The following is a 10,000-nucleotide window of genomic DNA, read 5'->3' as shown; positions in this document are numbered from 1 at the left end:
CATAATATTTCTATCCTTCGGTTTTATTCGATTTCACTTCCTATTTTCTTTTCAGTTTCTCCACCCCCTCCCCCCTCTCCATCTCTCATTTCCATTCATAACACGTTCCCTTCTTCTAACTTTTCCTGTCACTTTTCAATTCCATCTTTTTTCCCCCACTCTCTCTTCTTCCATTCCTTCTTCCTCTCTTCCCTCACTCCCCCATCGCTCTCCCAGAACAAATAAACATCCATTCGCCGAGATGCATGGCCAGGAACACTCTGCAAACTTCAACATTGGGACGTCAGTATCAGATGCCACCCCATTCCTCCTTCCTCTCCCCAATCCCTCTCCCCCAGGCCACCCCCCCCATCTCTCTCTCTCTCTCTCTCTCTCTCTCTCTCTCTCTCTCTCTCTGCCTTTCAATCTCCCTTCTACCCCACCGCCCTCCCTTCCACTATCTCCTCTCTCCAACCCCTCTCTCTCCCTTCCACTTTCTCTTTGGAATTTCTTCTTCTTCTTTTGTTTTCCTCTTCTTCTTTTGCATTTTTTCTTCCTCACCTTCTTCTTCATTTCCTTCTCTCTTTTCTCTGTTCCTTGAGAAAATCAGACTGGAATTTCCTAATGATTTAGTAGTAACATGATTCCGAAACGTGAAAAAATGTTATTTGTTATCTACATCCTCGAATATGTACGTATCCCCTCACCTACAGCATCGCCTCCCCTTGTCCCTCCCCACCCCCAAACTCCCCTTGTCCCTCCCCACCCCCAAACTCCCCTTGTCCCTCCCCCCCCAAACTCCCCTTGTCCCTCCCCACCCCCAAACTCCCCTTGTCCCTCCCCACCCCCAAACTCCCCTTGTCCCTCCCCCCCCAAACTCCCCTTGTCCCTCCCCACCCCCAAACTCCCCTTGTCCCTCCCCCCCCAAACTCCCCTTGTCCCTCCCCACCCCCAAACTCCCCTTGTCCCTCCCCCCCCCCAAACTCCCCTTGTCCCTCCCCACCCCCAAACTCCCCTTGTCCCTCCCCCCAAAAAAAATCCCCTTGTCTCTCCCCCCCCCCAAACTTCCCTTGTCCCTCCCCCCCCCCAAACTCCCTTCACTCTCCCCCCCAATCCTGTGTTTGTCCTTCAACTTTGTCGCTGTTGTCAGGAGTTGCCTGCGCTCTCTCTCTCTCTCTCTCTCTCTCTCTCTCTCTCTCTCTCTCTCTCTCTCTCTCTCTCTCTCTCTCTCTCTCTCTCTCTCTCTCTCTCCATAATAATATTTATCTTTTCTCTCTCTCTCTCTCTCTCTCTCTCTCTCTCTCTCTCTCTCTCTCTCTCTCTCTCTCTCTCTCTCTCACACACACACACACACACACACACACACACACACACACACACACACACACACACACACACACACACACACACACACACACACACACACACACGTACATATTCGAGGATGTAAGTATCAAATAACTTTTTTTTTCACATTTCGGAATCATGTTATTTTAAATCATCAGGAAATCCCAGTCTGGTTTTCTCCAGGAACAGAAGAAGAGAGAAGGAAATAAAGAAGAAGGCAAAGAAGAAAAAACAAAAGAAGTAGAAGAAGAAATTCTAAAGAAAAAAATCAAAAGAAGAAAAAGAAATCCAAAATGAAAAAATAATAAAGAAGAATAAGAAATAAAAAAGAATAATGTTAAGAAAACCAAAAGAGAAAGACGAGGAAAACAAAAGAAACAAAAGAAAAAAATCCAAAAGAAAAGGAAGAAAACCATAAGAAGCAAAACGGACAGACGAGGAAAACTGATGAAGATGAGAAAGAAGAGAAAGAAAGAAAAGAAAAACAAAAGGAAAAGTGGAAAACAAAGAAGAAAAAAATAAAAAAAGAAGATACAGAAATAAAAAAGAATAATGATAAGAAAACCAAAAGCAGAAGACAAGGAAAACAAAAGAAGAAAAAGAAACTTACAAGAAAGAAGAAAAACATAAGAAGTAAAACAGGAAGGCGAGGAAAACAAAAGAAGAAAGACAAAACCAGAAGAAAAATAAGAAAGACAAAACCAGAAGAAAAAGAAGAAAGACAAAACCAGAAGAAAAGGAAGAAATACAACCGAATAATGAGAAGAAAAAACAAAAGAAGTAAAGAGGAAGACGAGAAATACAAAAAAAGAATAAGAAAAAAAATACAAAAGAATAAGAAATAGAAATAGAATAACGATAAGAAAACCAAAAAACAAGAAAAAGAGATACAAGAGAAAAAGAAAATAAAAAAATCCAAGAGAAGGAATATAAAAAGAATAATGATGATAAATAAGAGAAGAGGAAGAAACGAACAGAAGAAAAAAGACAGAAGAAAAAAAAATACGAAGAAAAAAAGAAAGAGAAGATAAACAAAGGAAAGTAAATAAAAAAGAGGGTGGGGAGAGACTAAGAAAAGAGAGAAAAGGGAACTACTGTAAAACAAAGAGAAAGGGGGGAAACACGAGAAGAAAGGAAAGAAAGGGAGAAAAGGAAATGTAAAATGAGGACAAAGAGAGAATAACAAGGTGAGGGGTAATGGCCGAAAGTGCGAGAAAAAAATGTCTATAATATGACAAACAACATGAATGACAACAGTTATAGTACAACAATAATGAAGATGACAATAAATATCCTAATGGCTATAACAGAAAATAAATATTCACATTTACCACATAACCGCAAACACAAACTCTCACCCTTTCCAATAACAAAAATAAATAATGGCAACAAAACTAACAACAACAATAACAACAAAAATCCCAAAACAAAGCCAATGCAACATCCTCCCCCCCCTCACCCATACCCGTCCACACAATCCCCCCATGCCCATCCATCTGCACAAGCCCCCCGTCCCCCATACCCTTCCGCAAAAGTCCCCCCCCATACAATTCCGCACACGCCCCCCCTCCCCATTCCCATCCTCACAACCCCCCTCCCCATGCCCATCCTCACAACCCCCCTCCCCATGCCCATCCTCACAAACCCCCCTCCCCATGCCCATCCTCACAACCCCCCTCCCCATGCCCATCCTCACAAACCCCCCTCCCCATGCCCATCCTCACAACCCCCTTCCCCATGCCCATCCTCACAACCCCCATCCCCATGCCCATCCTCACAACCCCCCTCCCCATGCCCATCCTCACAACCCCCCTCCCCATGCCCATCCTCACAACCCCCCTCCCCATGCCCATCCTCACAACCCCCCTCCCCATTCCCATCCTCACAAGCCCCCTCCCCATGCCCATCCTCACAACCTTCTATTTCATTCATAAATTTCCTTCCTTTATTTTATTTTCACAAATTTCTTCCTATGTTCATTCTTCATGCTTTCCTCATCTTGTCTTTATTAAATTCTATCTTTATCATGTCTTTTCAATTCCCTTCTATTTCTATTCTTTTTATACCTTCATTTCCTATTATACCTTCCTATGTCTATTTGATAAGTTTCTTTCCTATTTCCTTATTTCATACCTTTATCTCTATGCTCTTATTCTTTTACAAATTTCTTCTATTCTATCTTTGTATCTTCTATGTCTATTTATAGCTTTCATTCTTATCTATACCTTCTCTCTATTTCCTATCTTTACAAATTTCCTATTCTATCTCTCATAAATTCCATTCCTATGTCTATTAAGTTTCTCCTATTCCCTATCTTCATAAATTTTCCTATTCTCATTCATACTCTCCATTCTCATCTTCATACTCCCATCCTCATGCTCATTCCTTTCATAAATTCCTCCCTATTTTCCCTATCCTCACAAATTCCTTTGGTCTCTATGCCTAATCTCTAAATCTCCCTATGCCTATGCTGCCAAACCCCTATCTCTATGCCTATTCTTTTCACAAGCCTCCTCCCTATTCTCATTTTCACAAATGCCTCTCCTCATGCCTATTCTCACAATTCCTTTCCCTATTCTCATCTTCACAAACCCCCCTCCCCATGTCCATCCTCACAACCCCCATCCCCATTCCCATCCTCACAAGCCCCCTCCCCATTCCCATGCTCACAAACCCCCCTCCCCATTCCCATCCTCACAAGCCCCCTCCCCATTCCCATGCTCACAAACCCCCCTCCCCATGTCCATCCTCACAACCCCCATCCCCATTCCCATCCTCACAAGCCCCCTCCCCATTCCCATGCTCACAAACCCCCCTCCCCACGCCCATCCTCACAATCCCCCTCCCCATGCCCATCCTCACAAGCCCCCCTCCCCATGCCCATCCGCACAGCCCCCCCTTACCCATACCCCCCCCCCCCCAGCTCTCGTGACGCACGGGCTAATCCTCGCCAGCTCCGTCGAACCGCGTCTCCTCTATTGTCAAGGGAAGAAGATGGCGCAAAAGAATAATAAAAAAAATAATAACAAAAAAAAAAAGATACGAAAAAAAATACATGGAAAAGAAACGCAAAAAATATACAAGATAAAAACAAGAAACAAAGCAAAACAAAAGATACATGAACAAGAAACGGAAAAAATTTATATATATATATATATATATATATATATATATATATATATATATATATATATATATATATATATATATAAATACATGATAAAAAAACAAGAAACAAAACAAAACAAAAGGTACATAAACAAGAAACGCAAAAAATATATACAAGATAAACAACAAGAAACAAAACAAAACAAAAGATACATGAACAAAAAATGGAAAAAAATACAAGATAAAAAACAAGAAACAAAACAATACATAAAAAAGAAACGCCAAAAATTTACAAGACAATAATAATAAAAAAGGCATGAGGGAAAAGAGCTGCCATTGTCAAGGTGATTTGCATAAGCCTGTCTGAAGTGAAGGGTTGTCATTTGTCGCCGGCTGGTTCAGTGCCATTGTCTCGCGTATGTCGTGTTGTTATTATTTTTCTTCTTTCGCGTTTCTTCTTCTCTGTTTTATCATCATTTTGTCTCGGTCACAATTCCGTTGGAGACGTGAGAGTGACGCAATGATGAAGATGATGATGTTCAATGACAATAGCGTTATGAGGATGAGGATGATGATAACGGAGATGTACATGCTGATGCTGGTGATGTTGATGATCTTCAAGACGATGATGATGGTGATGTTGATGATCTTCAAGACGATGATGATGGTGATGTTGATGATCTTCAAGACGATGATGATGGTGATGTTGATGATCTTCAAGACGATGATGATGGTGATGTTGATGATCTTCAAGACGATGATGATGGTGATGTTGATGATCTTCAAGACGATGATGATGGTGATGTTGATGATCTTCAAGACGATGATGATGGTGATGTTGATGATCTTCAAGACGATGATGATGGTGATGTTGATGATCTTCAAGACGATGATGATGGTGATGTTGATGATCTTCAAGACGATGATGATGGTGATGTTGATGATCTTCAAGACGATGATGATGGTGATGTTGATGATCTTCAAGACGATGATGATGGTGATGTTGATGATCTTCAAGACGATGATGATGGTGATGTTGATGATCTTCAAGACGATGATGATGGTGATGTTGATGATCTTCAAGACGATGATGATGGTGATGTTGATGATCTTCAAGACGATGATGATGGTGATGTTGATGATCTTCAAGACGATGATGATGGTGATGTTGATGATCTTCAAGACGATGATGATGGTGATGTTGATGATCTTCAAGACGATGATGATGGTGATGTTGATGATCTTCAAGACGATGATGATGGTGATGTTGATGATCTTCAAGACGATGATGATGGTGATGTTGATGATCTTCAAGACGATGATGATGGTGATGTTGATGATCTTCAAGACGATGATGATGGTGATGTTGATGATCTTCAAGACGATGATGATGGTGATGTTGATGATCTTCAAGACGATGATGATGGTGATGTTGATGATCTTCAAGACGATGATGATGGTGATGTTGATGATCTTCAAGACGATGATGATGGTGATGTTGATGATCTTCAAGACGATGATGATGGTGATGTTGATGATCTTCAAGACGATGATGATGGTGATGTTGATGATCTTCAAGACGATGATGATGGTGATGTTGATGATCTTCAAGACGATGATGATGGTGATGTTGATGATCTTCAAGACGATGATGATGGTGATGTTGATGATCTTCAAGACGATGATGATGGTGATGTTGATGATCTTCAAGACGATGATGATGGTGATGTTGATGATCTTCAAGACGATGATGATGGTGATGTTGATGATCTTCAAGACGATGATGATGGTGATGTTGATGATCTTCAAGACGATGATGATGGTGATGTTGATGATCTTCAAGACGATGATGATGGTGATGTTGATGATCTTCAAGACGATGATGATGGTGATGTTGATGATCTTCAAGACGATGATGATGGTGATGTTGATGATCTTCAAGACGATGATGATGGTGATGTTGATGATCTTCAAGACGATGATGATGGTGATGTTGATGATCTTCAAGACGATGATGATGCTGATGTTGATGATCTTCAAGACGATGATGATGGTGATGTTGATGATCTTCAAGACGATGATGATGGTGATGTTGATGATCTTCAAGACGATGATGATGGTGATGTTGATGATCTTCAAGACGATGATGATGGTGATGTTGATGATCTTCAAGACGATGATGATGGTGATGTTGATGATCTTCAAGACGATGATGATGGTGATGTTGATGATCTTCAAGACGATGATGATGGTGATGTTGATGATCTTCAAGACGATGATGATGGTGATGTTGATGATCTTCAAGACGATGATGATGGTGATGTTGATGATCTTCAAGACGATGATGATGGTGATGTTGATGATCTTCAAGACGATGATGATGGTGATGTTGATGATCTTCAAGACGATGATGATGGTGATGTTGATGATCTTCAAGACGATGATGATGGTGATGTTGATGATCTTCAAGACGATGATGATGGTGATGTTGATGATCTTCAAGACGATGATGATGGTGATGTTGATGATCTTCAAGACGATGATGATGGTGATGTTGATGATCTTCAAGACGATGATGATGGTGATGTTGATGATCTTCAAGACGATGATGATGGTGATGTTGATGATCTTCAAGACGATGATGATGTTGATGATAATGATGTTATAACTGCTGCTGCTGATGATGATGATGATGGTGATTATGTTAATGATGGTGGTGATGACGATGAAGATGATTGTGATGGTTATTATCATGATGGTGAAGTTGATGATGGTGATGGTGATGGTGATTATAGTGATGGTGATGATAATTTTGATGACAACGATGACACTGACGATAATAATGCTATGACGATGAAGATGCCACTGCCATCGAAAACGAAGCCCTCCAAAAATCATACCAACGACCCTTAACGACAAGAACACCGAAGAAGACGAGAGAAAAGACGATAAACGACGATGTGGAATGACGACGGAGTGATGACAACAAGACGAAGGGACTCGACCCTCTCCTGTTCCCTCCGCCTCCATTGACGACAAAGCGCCCATGATAATGCTGCCACAGAGGGATTAGCATGGGCCCTTATCCTTGTTATCTCAGTCACGATGGGGGAGAGGGAGGGGGCGGGGGAGGAAGAGGGACAGGGAGGAGGTGGGGGAGGAAGAGGGACAGGGAGGAGGTGGGGGAGGCAGAGGGAGAGGGAGGAGGTGGGGGAGGCAGAGGGAGAGGGAGGGGGTGGGGGAGGCAGAGGGAGAGGGAGGGGGTGGGGGAGGCAGAGGGAGAGGGAGGTGGGGGAGGGAGAGGGAGGAGGTGGGGGAGGCAGAGGGAGAGGGAGGGGGTGGGGGAGGCAGAGGGAGAGGGAGGAGGTGGGGGAAGCAGAGGGAGAGGGAGGAGTGGGGGAGGCAGAGGGAGAGGGAGGAAGTGGGGGAGGCAGAGGGAGAGGGAGGGGGTGGGGGAGGCAGAGGGAGAGGGAGGAGGTGGGGGAGGCAGAGGGAGAGGGAGGTGGGGGAGGCAGAGGGAGAGGGAGGAGGTGGGGGAGGCAGAGGGAGAGGGAGGAGGTGGGGGAGGCAGAGGGAGAGGGAGGAGGTGGGGGAGGCAGAGGGAGAGGGAGGAGGTGGGGGAGGCAGAGGGAGAGGGAGGAGGTGGGGGAGGCAGAGGGAGAGGGAGGAGGTGGGGGAGGCAGAGGGAGAGGGAGGAGGTGGGGGAGGCAGAGGGAGAGGGAGGGGAGGCAGAGGGAGAGGGAGGAGGTGGGGGAGGCAGAGGGAGAGGGAGGGGGTGGGTGAGGCAGAGGGAGAGGGAGGTGGGGGAGGCAGAGGGAGAGGGAGGGGGTGGGGGAGGCAGAGGGAGAGGGAGGAGGTGGGGGAGGCAGAGGGAAAGGGAGGAGGTGGGGGAGGCAGAGGGAGAGGGAGGGGGTGGGGGAGGCAGAGGGAGAGGGAGGGGGTGGGGGTGGGGGAGGCAGAGGGAGAGGGAGGAGGTGGGGAAGGCAGAGGGAGAGGGAGGGGGTGGGGGAGGCAGAGGGAGAGGGAGGGGGTGGGGGAGGCAGAGGGAGAGGGAGGAGGTGGGGGAGGCAGAGGGAGAGGGAGGAGGTGGGGGAGGCAGAGGGAGAGGGAGGGGGTGGGGGAAGCAGATGGAGAGGGGGAGAAATGGAAAGATAGAGCGAGAGATAGATGGAAAGATAGATAAATTGGATAGATAAAGAGAGAAAAAATGGAAAGATAGAGGGATAGACAAGCAGAGAGAGAGAGAGAGAGAGAGAGAGAGAGAGAGAGAGAGAGAGAGAGAGAGAGAGAGAGAGAGAGAGAGAGAGAGAGAGAAGCAGTCAGACACACACACACACAGATTGGTGAATGGAATTGGAGCAGAGACAGAAATAGCTGATAGTAGAGCATTGTTGTGTGTAAATATGCGTATGTGAATGTGCATGTGTATATGTACGTGTACGTTACTGTACGTGTATGTATGCGTATACGTATGCATATGTGTATGTTTATGTATATGTGTCTGTGTGTGACTGCTGCAACCCGACGCACGCCACGGCCACGTATGGCTGCAGCTCGGTTTGCAAGAGCGACATGTGGGGTTGCACTGCAATACGCAATCACGTCTTGCGTTGCAGTTTCTCCTCATCGGAACGGCGATCTTGACGCGTGAACGAATTTCTCCTTTTCTTCTTTGTCTTTCTTCTTTCTCTATCGTTTTTTTTTGTTTGTTTGTTTTTGCTTGTTTGTTATTTCGTGTGTGCATTGAAGAAGAGAGGGGAGAATGGGAGATAATGAGATTGGGAGAAGCGAGAATGTAAAAAGAGCCGGAGCCAGAAGAGGAGAGGGGAGAAGTCGCGAGAACGAGAGAGGAGACAAGACCGAGGGACGGGAAGGGGGACTGTGGGAGGGGGGGGAGATGGGGGGAGAGAAGGGCAAGGCAGAGGAAAAGCACAGACAATGTCAGCTGCATTGTCTCTCGTTACGAAGAACCTGCAAGAGCCCGCCTCCGTCTTGGAAGCCAAACAATGAAAATAAGTTAAGAGTCAAATCAGTATGATATCCTCGGGGGCGCCGGTGTCGGGGAGAGCGAGAGGGGCGGCGGGAGGAGGAGAGAAGGATAATGAGAGTGAGAGTCTCATCTTTCAATAAACCGATAGTGTGTATGGAAGGGTTTTCTGTCAGACTGAGAGGAGAAGGAGTGGGGGAGGGAGTGAGAACGCGGAGAGAAGGGAAGAGGAGAGAGAGCGAGGGATAGAGGGGGGGCAAGGAAGGAAGGGGTGAAGGGAGGAAGGGAGTAAGAAGGGAGGGAGGGAAGAAGAGGAAAAAGGGGAGCAAGAGAGGGATGAGGGGAAGAAGGGAGAGAGAGAGGGAGGGAGGGGGAAGAAGAGGAATGAAGGGAGTAAGAGAGGGGAAAGGAGGGAGTAAGAGAGGGACTGCGGCAAGGAGATGGATGAGAGAGAGAGAGAGAGAGAGAGAGAGAGAGAGAGAGAGAGAGAGAGAGAGAGAGAGAGAGAGAGAGAGAGAGAGAGAGTATTCGCGAGAGAGAGAATGCGAGAGAGAGAGAGAGAGGAGAGAAAGAGAAAGA

The 10,000-nt window shown here is 45.6% G+C and overlaps 1 long non-coding RNA gene across 1 annotated transcript in view; it reads left to right on the top strand.

Annotated features, from left to right (window-relative positions):
- The window catches only part of LOC138865336 (uncharacterized), a 199,809-nt gene that overhangs the window by 76,257 nt on the left and 113,552 nt on the right, over nucleotides 1-10,000 (top strand). The gene's annotated exons all lie outside the window — the stretch shown is intronic.

Source organism: Penaeus vannamei, chromosome 20, assembly GCF_042767895.1.
Source record: "Penaeus vannamei isolate JL-2024 chromosome 20, ASM4276789v1, whole genome shotgun sequence".
Taxonomy (NCBI): domain Eukaryota; kingdom Metazoa; phylum Arthropoda; class Malacostraca; order Decapoda; family Penaeidae; genus Penaeus; species Penaeus vannamei.
Note: the sequence above shows the minus strand (reverse complement) of the source record. Positions and strands in the feature narration are given on the sequence as shown.